This window comes from Callithrix jacchus, chromosome 3 (genome assembly GCF_049354715.1).
Source record: "Callithrix jacchus isolate 240 chromosome 3, calJac240_pri, whole genome shotgun sequence".
NCBI classification, from domain to species: Eukaryota; Metazoa; Chordata; class Mammalia; order Primates; family Cebidae; genus Callithrix; species Callithrix jacchus.
The window spans coordinates 182,104,916-182,121,249 of NC_133504.1; the positions used below are offsets into that span (position 1 = coordinate 182,104,916).

The 16,334-nt window shown below is 38.7% G+C and overlaps 1 long non-coding RNA gene across 2 annotated transcripts in view; it reads right to left on the reverse strand.

Moving 5' to 3' along the window:
* Nucleotides 1-278: 278 nt before the first annotated feature.
* LOC118152350 (uncharacterized) overlaps nucleotides 279-16,334 on the reverse strand; it is a 66,576-nt gene continuing 50,520 nt past the window's right edge. Inside the window, exons 2-4 of one of the 2 annotated variants that reach the window (XR_004741073.3) lie at nucleotides 15,144-15,254; nucleotides 10,959-11,119; nucleotides 279-8,360 (exon numbers count right to left, since the gene is read on the reverse strand). This is a non-coding gene — a long non-coding RNA (uncharacterized LOC118152350). The remainder of the gene's footprint in view (nucleotides 8,361-10,958; nucleotides 11,120-15,143; nucleotides 15,255-16,334) is intronic. The other variant, XR_013533534.1, reaches the window with a different exon arrangement.

Here is a 16,334-nt window from a genome sequence, read left to right on the forward strand (position 1 = left end):
AGTCCAGGCCTGGTAGTTTATGCCTGTAATCTCAGTACTTTGGGAGACTGAGACAGGCAGATCACTTGAGGTTAGGAGTTCTAGACCAGCCTGGTCAACATGGTGAAAATTTGTCTCCACTAAAAGTACAATATATATATATACAAGTACTATATATATATATATATATATATATATATATATATATGTACTATATATATATATGTACTATATATATATACACACACACACATATAGTGTATACACACACACACACACACACACACACATATATATATAGTACTGGTGCTGGTGCACATTTGTAATTCCAGTTACTTGAGAGGCTGAGACAGGAGAATCACTTGAATCAGGAAGGTGGAGGCTGCAGTCAGCTGAGATCGTGCCACTGCACTCTAGCCTCAGTGACAGAGTGAGACTCCATCTTGAAAAAACAAACAAACAAAAAAGAGTTATTAACTCATTTTAAGGACCAGGAAATTGAGGCAGAGAGTGGTTAAATTACTAGCCCAAAGTCACAGTACTATCATAGTAAATGAGAAAGCTGAGATGCCAACCCATGCAATTTCTCTCCAGTGTGTAAACTTTCATTAGACTCTACAATTCCGTATAATTATTAGCCCCCTTATTATTATTGTAAATTCCTAGTATAGACACACACTATCTGCTCATTAACCTACTTGAATCCCAGGTCTTTGGTGAATCTGATTTCTCCTTACTCTGCCTTAAGCAAGTTGTCTCTTGAACGAGGTCCTGGTTCTTGCTCTCCTATCCAGAATTCAGGATGGCACTCACTTTCATCCCTCAGTCTCAGTTCCCCTTCATAATGCCTCCATCTGGATGCTCACTTGTAGCTGAATTTTGGTGTCTGATCAATGTTTCTTTTGCTTAGCTCTTTGCTCTTGCTTTAGGGACATCTCTGACTTGATTCAGTCTCTTCTTTTAAAGCTCCTTCTTGGGGGACCCAACTCACCCATGACTCTGCAGCTACCTTCTCCTGATTGGCATCAGTTGATTCCTCCAAGTACAAATGTCTTTCCTCTCTCTTCTCTCCTGATGTAAAACTTGCTTTCGGACAAAATAAGGGAGTCTTATTTAAAACTATGGTGAGAGTGAAGTTTGAAAGCCGGGGCATTAGAGTGGGCGGCTTTCCATTTGAACCTTGGTCCTACCATTTATCATCCCCTCTGCCATGTAGATGACAATCCTCCCTCCCTCAGAGTTGCTTTAGTTATTAAAAGAGGTAACATATGAAAAGGCTTTAGCAAAGGTCATAGAATACAGTAAGTGCTTAGTGAACACTATTTTTACAATTCTAATTTTAATTGTGCTGAAAGCATTATAATTTATGTTTTCAGAAACACAGTACATAAAAGTGGCAAATGGCAAGCCGTGTTTGATCATGAATTTTTGCTACTTACGGCCTTCAGAACCTCCTAATTAACTCCTAAATGGGTTTCATAACTTGGCAACTTTATTTATTTTTTTTTTATTTTTTTATCTTTTTTATTTTTATTTTTTTGAGACGGAGTTTCGCTCTTGTTACCCAGGCTGGAGTGCAATGGCGCGATCTCGGCTCACTGCAACCTCCGCCTCCTGGGTTCAGGCAATTCTCCTGCCTCAGCTTCCTGAGTAGCTGGGATTACAGGCACGCGCCACCGTGCCCAGCTAATTTTTTGTAATTTTTAGTAGAGACGGGGTTTCACCATGTTGACCAGGATGGTCTCGATCTGCTGACCTCGTGATCCACCCGCCTCGGCCTCCCAAAGTGCTGGGATTACAGGCTTGAGCCACCACGCCCGGCCAGACTTGGCAACTTTTTATCTTTTTAACCACATAGGCTCTCACGTTTCTCTTTATGCTTTATACTCTAATAATGATAAATAACTTACTCTTTCTCAAAAAATACCATGTATCTTTGCTTTACACCATGTGCCACTTATTCCAGGAATCTCCACCCACTCAGGTTCTCACCTAGAATGTTCCTACTAAGCCTTGTAAACCACTGCAGCAAGAATCTTCCTTCCATCCTTTTCTGAGATCCCAACACTATCTTTCCCTATCCAAGAAGAGAGTGATATTCTCTGTGCCACCAAAGGTCATCTCATAGCAGATAAATTTTTCACATGTTGCTCCTTCATTCTGTAACTTTTACCAGGTCTGTTTCCATGTAGAATGATCTGTGGTTGGATCAGTAAGTGTGTCTAATTCAGAAGCTACTGATAATATGTCTAATTGCTCACAAATGCAAGTTTTGTACTCCAGTCTACTCTTATTATTAATAATGGGTGTATTTTTGCTTTTATTTGCTTGAAACGTTCATTATTTTTAGTAAGTTTGTAATCCAGGTCATGGCAAAAGGAGTGTTATTCATTTAGCTTCTCAAAATAACTCTGATGCATGGGCTAGGCAACTTGACAAATGAGCAAGGTGTAAAATTTTGGGCACAAGTTATGCATGGAATGATTTTGCTTTTGACAGAGCTTGAACAGATGCTTGTAAACCATGCTTTTCTAAGCATAGGCCATGCTGGCTTTTAAAAAAATATCTTAGTGACTTGCCACTTGCATTGCACAGTGCAGCTGGCTTTCCATTGTGGAGTTGGCTTTACAAATGTGTGGCATGGTCTAGGGACTTTGAATCTTTGCAATATTTTTACCATGGCAGGTTACTGCTGGTTATTGTGACACTGACTGGAGTTCTGTGATAGCTTATATAGAAAGATGTCCCAACTAATGTGCAGGGGTCTTCCGGAATCGCAACACATTTGTAGACTGCCTGTGGGTACAGGTCCCACCATTGTGCTCTTGACCTGTACCTACTTCATGTGCATGAAGAACAGAACCCATGCAAATAGTGGTGGCCTCAGAGGCATTAGTCAAAAGGATCAGCTGAGACAGCAGTTTAATTAGAGACAACATATTCTCACGAAAGAATTTTTAGGCCTCATTGGTAGAGGAATACGTGCTGTGCTTAGTCTGAAAGGAAGTGAATTATGAGTGTGTTACAGAGCACAAGGGTAGTTCTACATTGAAATTGTTAACACAGGCTTCGGGAAGAGTCTAAACCAGCTGACTAATTTTCGTAAGGATTCAAGCTGAGGATGAAAATTGCAGATCTAGAGCCAGTACCAGTGGATAAATCTGTTCTCTCACTCCTATAAACAATACCACCACCACTGGGTAACTTATAAAGAAAGGATGTTTTATTGACTCACAGATCCACGTCGCTGGGGAGGCCTCAGGAAACATATCATTCTGGCTGAAGGTGAAGCAGGCATGTCTTACATGGCAGCAGGTGAGACAGAGAATTGAAGGAAGCGTAGTGGGAAGAGCCCCTTATAAAACCATCAGATCTTGTGGGAACTCACTATTATGAGAACAGCATGGGGGAACCGCTCCTTAGATCCAGTCACCTCCCCCCAGGTCCCTCCTTCCACATGTGAGAATTATAGGGAGTACGATTCAAAATGAGATTTGGGTGGGGGGACACAGCCAACCGTATCAACCTACTTTCCCATGGGGTTAAGTATCAACTAACTAATCCTCCCACTATCAACACTATCTGGTGATAAATTGATTCTGTATCTCTTAATTATTTATTAGCAGGGAAACCCTCTTGAAGAAGGGATACTTTTTATGTCTTAAAACTTTCAAAGATAAATGAGGGAGAAGCAGCCTCAGTATTTCAGAACTAACAAACGCTTTATCATAAGAAACTGTGGGGAACTCCATTTACTTGGTAGAACCCCCATTCAGCAGACATGGAGGTCAAGAGGGACTTGGATGTATCAGTCAGTGTTATAAGTTAATTTTATTGATATCATGAAAAAATCCAGAATTAATATCTTGGTGAGAACGTTTCTCAATTGAGTTAAAATTTCAATTATTAGATTTTTTAAAAAATAGCATAAACTATTTGTGTTTTGTTTATAATAAAACATAATATGTTTGCAAGGTCTCCAGCAAGAATAATATGCACGCAAGGTCTCCACCAAGATATCTAACTTGAATAATATGTCAGCAAGGTCTCCATCAAGATATCTAACTTGAATAATATGTCAGCAAGGTCTCCAGCAAGATATCTAACTACTTTCAGCACAGCACTAAGTTTCTGTTGTAGTCTTTGGCAATACAAATGATCAGATTGAAAATATTTTCGCTTTGTGAAAACTCTTTTAGAACAAACACATAATGGATTGGTCTGTTTATCCAGTTCTCAGAATAAATGCCATGGATATGATAATCTTTTCTTTAATAGTAACTGCTTGGAATTTTTTAAATAGTGAAGAACTTCAGAGACTCAGTGTTAAACAAATACAACATTTGAGACCATGAAGAAGAAAACACACCCCTTCCAATGAGAGATACTGTCTTTTCCAATGTGTTAAGAACTCTTTGAACTGAGGCCAAATGGCCAAAAAAGTTAAATGAGTGGGGACTTTAAAATCTTTTCAATTTTTACGCACAGGTACCAGAAAAAAATAATTTGGGCCTTAATTCTACTGAAGCATTATATTTAGACTTTATGTTTCAAAATAATTTAATCTCGCTATTTTAATATTGCCGTAGTCATGCTATAGTAGCAAAAAAAATGTTATTTAATTGTGGGTCATCTCCTCATTGACATTTGTGATTACAGTATAATTATGTTATCACTCAAGTTCAAAACTGATCTCCTAATAGGCTATTTGGGCAATGTTATTAAGGAAAACATGTGAGCTGGACAATCAAGCAAACATTAAATTTCAGCTGTAGAGTTGTTTTAACCAATATGCTTTTCTGACCCATTTTAGAGTCTGTAGGGATTGGGGAAGGTCAGCTTGGATCACTGATACTTCTAAAGGGTATTCATTCCAAAAAGCAGTGCTCGCATTGGATGTGGGGCCATGTCTGGGAATGGGAAGAACTGGCTTGTTAAACTTGTGTTCTTCTCCCCCAGGCAAGAAAAGCACAGTGCTAAAAGAACACAATGTGGAGGGAGGATGGCGGGAAATACTTCTCCTTTCTTGTGGATTGAGATCAGTCAGTGAAACACTCCGCTTCTCTCTGTCTCATTACTCATTACAGCATGGAAAAGTTACTGACTAATCTTAGAGTCAATTGGGAAGTGATAAACTACGTTCTTGACACAATTTACTTTTCTTTTGAGAGAGTCTAAAGCCTTTGTTGCTTTTTGTCATATAATGCAGTTTACTTTTCCTGGGAGCAAAGGCTTGGAGAGGGATAGCAATCGCTGCAGATGGAAGAGTAAGGCTTTCTAATTTAAAGGCAGGAGCCAATAGCAGAAGGTATATCTGCGTGAGAAATGCCCTATATCCTCCAAACTCTGCTTTCTCATTAATAAAGGTGATTTCTTGCTTCCATCTAATGATAAACTAGTTTATTTTTGAGAACTGTTTCCTCTACACCGTCAAACACACGGGTTTGGGAAAATTTCAGGATCTTGTGCAGAAGGAAAAGGGCCTAAAATGAGTCAAATCTTGTTATCTGGGAGGGATGTACCCACCTATAGGACAGGAAGGAGAGGGAATACAGGGCGGCCCGGATTACGTGAGGTGTGATAATTCAGGACGCTTTTTCCATCTTGAAATAACTCTGAGTCAGCATCAATTGTCCTTGTGTGCCAAGCTCAAATGAGGCGATGCTGGAAATGGGGCTGACTTGTTCCATTTTTGTGTATGTATGTGTGTGTGACATCACCCCAGGCTGATGTTTAGTTAGAAATGAATCCTGAATTCATTAATGTTTTTTATTCTTGCATGTATTTCCCTATGGATCATGGGGACTGGAGAAGTTAAAGCCAGTCCCCATGAGGTAGTTAATGGTAAAATAGCCTGGGACTATACAATTTTGTGAATCATGCCCAGTCAAAACACTAAAAGTGTATCAGCCACCCTTATCAATCAAGGCCATTTTGGCCCAATTTTAAACTTACTCAGAGCAGTAAGATACTCTGTCTACCTTTTAACCTGTTGAACTTCAGTTGATTGAGGTCCCCCATTCTGGTCTGACCAATACAAAGAAAAGCAGCAGGATTGCCTCTTTCATTGCAAACATACTTCTCGTAATCAAGCGTCCCACTGATACCTTTTTGTGTCTCACAGTACTGATGTGTTGTCCATGTGAACCAGAAGGAGCACTGAGTTTGCAGCCTCCTGGAGTCTAGTTTGAACTGTGATACATGCTGCAGTGTCTTTACATCAATTTCGTGGCATTTTTAAGCCTCAGGACTTCGTTTTGTAAAATGAAACACAACTGTAGCTTTATTTTTGTGATTACAAACAGTAAGACTACAACTCTGAAGCCACCCTACCAGTGCTCAAGTCCCAGTTCCTCCTCTTACTAACTGAAGACCTCAGCCAACTTAAATAACTACTCTATGTCTGAATCCCCTCATCAATTAAATGGATACATCAAGTATATTCCTATACCATAATGTTGTTCTAATAATAGGTGAGTGAATAAAGTTTAAGTTATTAGAGTAGTGCCTGACATGTAATTAGTGAAATACAAGTGTTCTTATTAGTTACCTCACATCTTTTGTTTGGCACTGTCGAGTCTGCATTAATGAATTAATCTGTTTCTCAGTGTTGACTGTGAGTGTGCTATAGGGCAGGGGTCTCCAATCCCCTGGTCCACAGATTGGTACCTATGCATGGCCTTTTAGGAACCAGGCCACAGAGCAGGAAGTGAGTGGCGGGTGAGCCAGTGAAGTTTCATCTGTATTTCTGGTTGTTCCCTCTCACTCCCATTATCACCCGAGCTCTACCTTCTGTTAGATCAGCCAGCCGTGACACTAGATTCTCATAGGAGTATGAATCCTATTGTAGACTGTGCATGCGAGGGATCTAGGTTGCACGCTCCTCGTGAGAATCTAATGCCTGATGATCTGTCACTGCTTCTCATCAGCCCCAGAGGGAATCATTGCAGGGAAACAAGCTCAGGGCTTCCAGTGATTCTGCATTATGGTGAGTTGTATACTTATTTCATTATGTATTATAATGTAGTAATAATAGAAATAAGTGCACCATAAATGTAATATGCTTAAATTATCCCAAAAACAGTCCCCCCATCTCAGTCCAAAAAAAAAAATAGTCTCCCATGTAACAGTTCCTAGTACCAAAAAGGTTGGGAACTGCTGCCTTAGGGAACACAATATTTGCTAAACATCATGAGGTCAAGCCCATGTCTAGTCCATTGTTTTATTTCTAGTATCTATCCATGCTATTTACATAAATATATATATATTGAGTTAGTGAATTAATCCATGCCACACTAAAATTTACCCTTGATCTCTACCTTTGTCACGTTGTCAGAGACATTTATGTTTTTGAATGTTATTTTCTGGGCATTGCTCTCCTACCTCTTTCCCAAGATAACTCTGACCTGATCTTCAAGGTCTAGTTTAAATGTCATCTGTTTAATTAAGATGCTTTATCTGGAAAGGGCCTCATTATTCCAAAGTGAGTAAGAAATGAGGAGCCAAACTGTAGCAATGCTTTTCAAAATTTTGCTTAAGTAGAGCCTTGCAACACAGAACAGTAGCAACAGAAAAATATTGGGTTTGTGTTCATCCTAAGGAAAGTTTGGGGGGCTTTAGCCTTGCCCCACAAATCCCCTTTTGTCCACGCAGAATGTTTTGGTTTTGGTGCACTTATTCTTTGATAGGAAAACCTAACAGTTTCCTATTGCAAGTAGAGATCATAAAAATATGTTAGAATATTTTGCTAAGTTTCAAGTTTGTTCTATAATTCACATTCTGAGTTACGATGATGTATTTCATATGCACATAGAGCCACATGACAAGTTCTCCAAATCCTTGTCCAAACCGAATGCTTATTCATTGCTCCTTCTATAAAAAAAATTCTAGAAACACCATTGCTTGAAGATTAAAAAAAAAAAAGTTAACTCAGGAGAACTGGTACTATGTTTATATATGCATTAAAATAATAAAATGTATGTTGCTTTCACATTACTCCTTTGACTTTTGTCAGAAAAGCATTAAAACCTGATTTTATAAAAAAGTAAAATTGGAGGCACAGAGGTTGCAAGAATTAAAAATAAAATAAAATAGAACTCTAGGGATTATTTCATTAATCAGGACTTCCATTGCCTCTTCGGCTTTCTCTGTTGTGCAGGGGAGAGCCTCAACCCAGTTTGTGTAAGTATCTACGCATTCTAGCAGATATTGATATCCCCGATACTTACACATATGAGAAAAGTCCATTTTCCAGTCCTCCTCTGGGTAAGGACAGGCTTGCTTTTCCCCAGGAGGAGCTTTGCAATGTGCCAAAGGATTGTTTTTCTGGCATGCTTCACATCCTTTGACTATTTGTTGGACAGTCTCGAAGAGATCTTTGTCTGTAAATACAGATTTGACCATCCGATATCTATGCTCTATACCCATATGGAAGGTTTGATGCAGAGTTTTAAGTACTTTCCCCCAGCTGGAAACCCCAGTGCAGCAGGTAGGAGTACTTTTCCTTCCTCAGTTGCTAGCCATCCTGAAGGAAGAAGATTATGTCCCTGGGAGATTTCCCACTCTACCTGTTCTGATGAGTATTGAGGTCTAGTTCCCTGGAGTGGGTTTTCCCATATTAAAGGTTCTTCTATAAATTCTTGTCTAGCTGTCCTTTCTGCCTCTAGGTCAGCTTGGTGATTGCCCTCTGCTACCTTCTTATCTCCTTTCTGGTGACCCCAACAGTATAAGACTGCTGCTACCTCTTTCGGTTCTTGGACTGCTTGTAATAAGTCTAAAATTTCCGTATGATATTTAATGGGAGTTCCTGCTGAGGTCAGGAACCCTCTTTCCTTCCATATGGCAGCATGGGCATGCAGAACCAGGTCAGCATATTTGGAATCTGTGTGTACGTTTACTCTCTTTCCTTTTCCTAACTTTAGAGTTTGGATGAGGGCTATCAGTTTTGCCAGCTGGGCACTGGTACCAAGAGGAAGGGAATTGCTTTCAAGCGCTGTTGGATCACTGACTACTGCATATCCTGCTTTTCAGACTCCATTTTCCATAAAGGAACTTCCGTCAGTTTGTAGGTTAAGGTCAGGATTGGCTAGAGGAGAATCAAAGTGATCCTTTCGAGCCACATAGTTCTGAGCCATAATCTACGGACAGTCATGCTCTGTGCCTGCTCCCTCCTCAGGGTGAAAAGAAGCTGGGTTGAGGGCTGCACATGTGTGCAGCTGAAGTACAGCTCCTTCGAACACTAAGACCTGATATTTGAGTAGGCGATATCAGACAGCCATAAGCCTCCTTTAGAGGCCGGAATTGCAGCTACATCATGTGAAGTTGATACAGTTAGATCTTTTCCTTGCACTATTTTAACTGCCTCTAAGACCAATACCGCCACTGCAGCTATGACTCAGAAGCAGTGTGGCCAGCCTTTTGCTAGTGCATCTATTTCCTTACTTAGTTATGCCACTGGTTGTGGCATAGTCCTCTGAGTCTGGGTGAAAACCCCCAGTGCCACTCCTTACTTTTCTGTTGCCTATACGGAGAAGTCATTCCCTGTAGGAAGGCTTAGAGCTGGAGCCTGCCGTAGTGACTGTTTCAGGATGTGAAAGACTGCCTCAGGTATAGGGTCCCAGAGTACTAAACAGGTGTGAGCTTTTTGGGTTTCCTTAATTAGAGTGTACAGAGCTTTTGCTATTTCACTGTATTTGGGTCCCCTTCCACAATCTCATGGAAGCTCTTCTCTCTTATCTTTTTCTCTCTCCTTTTTCTCTTTCTGTGCTTTAATAAATCACTTCCTACAATACTCTTTGGGGTCCGATATTCAGTTTTGAGCACACCATGCCCGGCCTGGTCCCCTCTCCCATTCCTGGGTGAGTAAGAGACCAAGAGCCTGGAATAACATCGTCTTGGGGGAGCTAAGTCTCCCCTGCACTCTGGAATCTAATCACAGAACAAGTTACATGCAGGGCAAAAACTTGAAACCTCCTCTAATTATTACAAACTTGGTCTTTTATTCATGGTATCTTAATGCTAATGGAAAGTAATCTGTATATTTTAATTCCATGGTCAAGATAATTTGGATGAAAGTGTTACAAGTCCTCATTATTAATAACCACTCATGAATATTATGACAAGATTTAGTTTTTTGCCCTGTAGTTATAGCTGAGCTTCTACATTCAAGCTGGCCTTTAATTTCTTAAACCCCATTTTGACTATGGAGAAAAATATCAGAAAAAAATACAGCCTTAAGGGAAAAAAGTATGATAATTATAGTATTAACTCACAAGAAAGCTTCGTGCTATTAATCTGGAATCTAGGCCTTTAGCCCACATATCCTTAACATAAATACCCTTTTTATACAGATGAAAAGTGCAAAAGACTGGAATTTGAGAAAGCCAATTATGCCTAAGCATTCCCCAAAAGGGAGAAAAGCCAGTGATTTATGGCAGCTGGAAACGTCTATGAGTCTGAAAGTGAAACTTCTTTCACTGTTTAAGTTCCAGAACAGGAGTCCCCAACCTGTTTAGCACCAGGGACCGGTTTCTTGGAAGACAATTTTTCCACAGACTTGTGGGTGCAGAGGAACAGTTTTGGGATTAATCTGTTCCACCTCAGATCATCTGGCATTAGATTCTCATAAGGAGTGTGCCACCTACATCCCTCACATGCACCGTACACAGTGGGGTTCACACTCCTATGAGAATCTAGCACCCTGCCACCACTGATGTGATGGGAGGCGGCGCTCCCTGGGTGGTAATGCTCTCCTGCCTGCCACTTACCTCCTGTTGTGCAGCCCAGTGCCTAACAGACCATAGACCCATAGCAGTCCATGGCTTGGGTTTTAAGGATCCCTGATATAGAAGGTATCAGGATGATAATATCCCTTCAAATTCATTCATATACTGAAAACATATAATATGGCAGCTACTGTTTCAAATACATAGCGTAGGATCCCCCACATCCATGTCTTTTCTGTATGATCCTAAACTCACTGAACAGACTTTTTGGCAGAGGGATGGAGGCCTGATCATCTGACTCCAAGAGCTTCCCAGGGATTTTCAAAGTCCATCCAAGGACAGAGAGTCAAGTCCAACAGTGGCAGCTAAACAGCATGTGACTCGAGGAATGGCAGCCATTGCAGATCCCAGAATTTCTGGAAAGGGAGAGCATAAAATGGACATGCAAAGTCAGCAAACATAAGAGATATGAAGACGGCTCTTTTGGTAGTTCCAAAAGCACTGGCATCCTTCCAATATTTTTTTCTTTTTAAATAAAATATTTCAATTTGTGTTTATGCCTCTTTAAATCAAAACATGTCTTGTTTATGCAAGAGTCTAGTAATAGGGAAGAAAAAGCACTGTATCTTGTAGTAAGTGCAATAACAGAGAAAAATCTAGGGTGCTGTGGGAGTTTAGAAAATAATTCTCTACAGCAGCACTGGGGAAAACAATATTTTCTAAGGAGGTGTGCTAAATTATTATTTTTTGCTTTGTTTTGCTTCTAGGTGTATTTATTCGTTTTAACTTTTCTTGTAGAGAAAATCTGGAGTTGTGCTTGGGAAAGGATGCAAGATAGGCATACTATAGGCTTTAGGAAGAAGTGGAAATTACCAAGATAAGCCAATGATAAGAAAATATAAAACACAAGACAATTCATAGAGATTGACAATGGTTAAAGCAGAGACTCATGTTGAGGAGTAAGAGAAAATAAGCCTTTAAGACACTGAATTCAATTTCTTAGTTGTAAGCAATGTAGCAAAGTATATATTAGATCAAGGAAAATGTCTCACTTCTGTAAAATATTGGGGAATAAGTCTGTATGAAGTATGGCTGATACAGCTGGTTTCCTGCCAATTCTTGGATGGGTCATCCTAGTCCGGACTATCATGAAAAATTATTCACACAGCTTAAGTGAATGATTTCAGGATTTACACATCTCAATTCAGAAATCCAAGCTCTTCCCATGACTGTTCTAATGGCAGTTCTAAAAGCCTCTTGCATTGGAGGCCAGGAAAATGTGAAGCAATGCAGACTTGGGCCACATACTCTATCAAATGGAGAATATCAGCCTATATTAGGCAAACAAGAGCCTAGCACAGAAGAAAAGGTGAGCTACAAGAAGACAGTGCCACGTTGTTTTCACTGGAATCTATGTACCCATCTATGCCTGAGGTAAGATCCACCTTACCCTTCTAATATACCATACTTTGGTATTATGGGACTTCTGTTACTTGCAACGTAAAATATATCGATTACACTCTGAAGCTGAAAAGGGTCACAGTGCGCTTCTCCTAATGGATAAATGCATATTTGCTTTGCAATTCACATTACAAGAATCATTTAGGAGCTAGGAGACAACACAGATAGCATGTGGACCAGTTTACATTGTTTCACAGATGAGAAAATTGAGAAACAAAGCAGACAGGTAGCTTTCTCCATACAAGTTAAATTGGTAGCGGAGGCGTCACTTCATTTGCAATTGGTAGATATTCCCTTTTGCAACTGTCTACATGTGTCATTAACTGCATGATTGCATGTGTACATACATATGCACACAAACAAGCACATATGAAAGGCAAAGTCGTGTACTGTATATGTTTGTTATATAGTATATTCTAGCTCAGGGCAGATCCAAATGTATTCCTGATATCATTTTATCTACTGCTCTTTTCAATAATTTAAATGTTGTTATTTCTTTGTTTCTTTAGGTATGTTTCCATTTTAGTTTCGGGATGACTCACCAAGGTCTCCGTGATTGCTTAAGCTCGTTACTCAGGATGCCATCACTGCTGGCTAGAATATTTCTTTGGTAAGTGTTGTTACCATGTTCACCAACTTTATATAGCATGCTTGGTTCGGATGTGGAAGCAGTGTATTTTCCCCCTCATTTAAGAGGCTTATGACTGGGGAGGCTGACAAGAATTTAACATGCGTAAGCTTCTAGCAGTGAGAACCAAACTCCTTAATACTCAGCAGTTAGCACCCAAGATATCAGCACTTGACGATGGAATCGAACTGTCCTTTGACAAGCATTTATGACGACAACTTAATTGTTCTTTCTCCCAAAAATACCGAAGAGAAAACCACCCTGTCCTAGCTGCACAAGGAAGGAAAAAATAATATAAAAATCTTATTAGGTTTCATCCCCCTGTTAGAAAACATTTTTAAAAATTAAAAAAAAAGTAAAAATGAAGCTCAAGTAAAATTTAAAACACTCTAAATCCAATTGAAAAAACCCATTTGTAATGGTTGTATTTTTCGAAAGCTATAGATGCTCGACCATATAATAGGGGAAAGGACAGTAATTTTAGAATGAAATTGCTGTCCTAGAATAAAAAGCAATGATAAATTCTGGTTTTATGATGTGTTTACAATTTATCAACATAATTTTCTCAGCATCAGTCGCACCTCGTATGTCTTAGATTAGGATTCAAAATTTGAGGCATAAGTTTAGGGCAATTATATCGTAAAAATATACAATATCAGAGAAACATATGTATTTAAAAGGAAGAGAGGTAAGGAAAGGGGATGTTACCAAGTTGGTCAGTATTTGGTGTCAAGCTCAATGTATAGCTCAAAAGCATTCTCAGGCTCTCCCAGATGCCCTGACAACCTCTTAGAATTGATTTGAAGGACGGTTTAGGCATCATCTAGTATAGTGTTTCTCCAAAATCCATGTCTAATGTGTATTACTGCCGGGCAGCCACAGATCCAATTCAAGAATTTCATCTTATACGTGAAGAAACAAAAATATGGCAAAATAAATTGCTCAAGGTCACATAAAGTTTTTTGTCAGAACTGATTCTACATCAGGTGACTCTCCATTCTAAAGCCATTTTTTTTATTTTTATTTTTGTCTAAAGCAACATCTTCCCAAGTAATCCCTCTCTGTTCTTGGACTCCACACAACCTTCTAGAGAGTAAGAATGGCCCTTCTCTTATAATTATAGTCACTAGAGGACCCAGCCTAGTGCCAATCATAGAGTAGAACATAAAGTGACTGTTATAGGAATGCTTCCCTAAAAAAACAATATGTTTAAGGCCCTTGGTACTTCAAAATACACCTTTAATTGAAAGTAGGGTCATCGAAGATGCAATTAGGAGGTTAAAAAGAGGCCATCTAGAGTGCAATGGGACCCTAATGTAATATGACTGGTATCCTCATGTAAAAGGGAAATGTGGACACAGAGAACACTATATGAAGATAAAGGCAGAAATAAGCATGACGCTTCTGCATAACAAGGGATACCTGAGATGGTTAGCTGATTACCAAAAGCTATGTGACGGCCACAGAATGGAATGTTATTCTGCCATATAAAAGCAGAACGTTATAGAATATGTGACAACATGGAGAAAACTTGAGGGAATCAAGCTAACTGGAATCTTATAGTCACAGAATGATAAGTGCTGTGTGATCTCACTTACATGTGGAATATAACAAAACCACATTAATACAGCCAGATAGTAGAACGGTGGTTACCAGGCACGAATAGGGAGCTGGGGAAATGAGTTGTAGGTCTGAAAATACATACTTGTACTTATGTAGGGTGAATAAGTCTAGAGGCCTGATGAATAGCAGGAGAATTATAGTTAATAATATTGGTTTTCATATTAGAAATTTGCTAAGAGTAGATTTCAGACACTCACACCACATATACACACAGAAACAGTAACCATGGGAACAGATGGATATGTTAGTACAATCCATTGTGGCAATGATTTCACTATGTATATGTATGTTAAAACATTACATCATACACCTTAAGCATATACAGTAGCAGAACACACATAAGAAAAATAAGCATAGGTGTATCTGTCTGTATACTTTATATACAAAAAAGCCATTGGGCATAAAACCACATAGAAATTATGTGAACAAGAGCACAACACACATAGATTTGTTGACTAGAGTTTTCTCATCTCTAAATCTATATAATGAAATTTTACTTTCAAATTTGTTTTAATGGTTAAAGAAATGTACACATGGAGCATGCTTGGCAGGAGGAGAGTTAGCAGAAATTATCAGCCTCTCCAATTCTGTCAGTTTTGGAATGGAAAGGTGATTCTGATCTTATTTATGTGAATCTTGAAGCATCAAAATAATTCATATTCCTTTTTTTAGTTAGTTACTCCCAATTTGATAAAATGAGTTCATACCATTTTGGGGAATGAACTTACAGTCTTGCCAATAGAGTGTCCAAGAAGAATCGCCCTCTAGCGGACATTTTATACCCACTCGGAGGATACTTGTGAGATCTTGTCTGTCTCTCATTTTTTTCTCTGACACACCTTACAAGTTAAAAAAAATAAAAAGTATTTTCAGAGCAGTCACTAATACATTGATTTAATTCTTGAAATTTAATTCTTGAAATTTACTATCTTCGGATAGATCAGATAGTGTTTTGATGAAGTTATCTAAAACAAATACTGGTGAAATACAGACTAGACACCACATACATCTGGATTTTACTCTGATTTCTTTTTTTTTTTTCAGGGACAAGGGCCTGCTATGTATCTATTTCCATGTCAAGAAAGCCATGACAGCTTTGGTGACCAAGAATGTGGGATCTTTTGAGGAACCTTAATTTCAGCAGAGGGCTGGAAACAGGGTAAGGAACTACAATTGGCATTGCAATTCATTGATAATAAAGAGAAATTAAAGGGACTTCAAACTCATTTGAATAACTTTAGTGTCTTTGTGTCCTAGAGTATTCTGAAAATACTTTCTTTTTTAAAAAATTTCTTTTTTTTTTTTTAAAGAAAAAAAAAGATAAAGGGGGAGAGAGTACAGAAATCTTGCTCTATTGCTCAGGCTGGAATGCAGTCTAAAAATAGGTATTAAAAACCTCTTTTATGCCGATAATTGTACTTATCAGTGGAGACAGGAAGAAATAAGGGAAGAAAATAACAAACAGCCAACTAATATTTCATTTAAGTCTGTGAAATGCTATGCAAATGCTGAAGAATGATTTACTTCCAATTATGCGGTCACTTTCAAAAATCTAATTTCTTTACATTCTTTTTTTTCCACCTGAAACATGAGAGTTTAAAATATCTGACATCAAGTAATCCAGCTGGAGAAATAGCAACTTTGTATCTAATCCTATTACACTTGATTGCAAAGAGAAATCAAGAAGTCCCTTCTGTAATATTTACCTAAGTATATCATACACATGTAGTTTGAATAAGTAGAATAAATGTTGGTTATGTTAAACAGCCTAATTCAAAAATCCTGATTTGAAATCAAGACTCCTTTTGTATATAATGTCGTGTTTTATATTTCAGGGGAAGAAGAGTAAAAAATTAGGAATCAAATTTTACCCTGGGAAGTCCCTGATATAATTCCAGTTTTCCCACTCCTGCAGATTA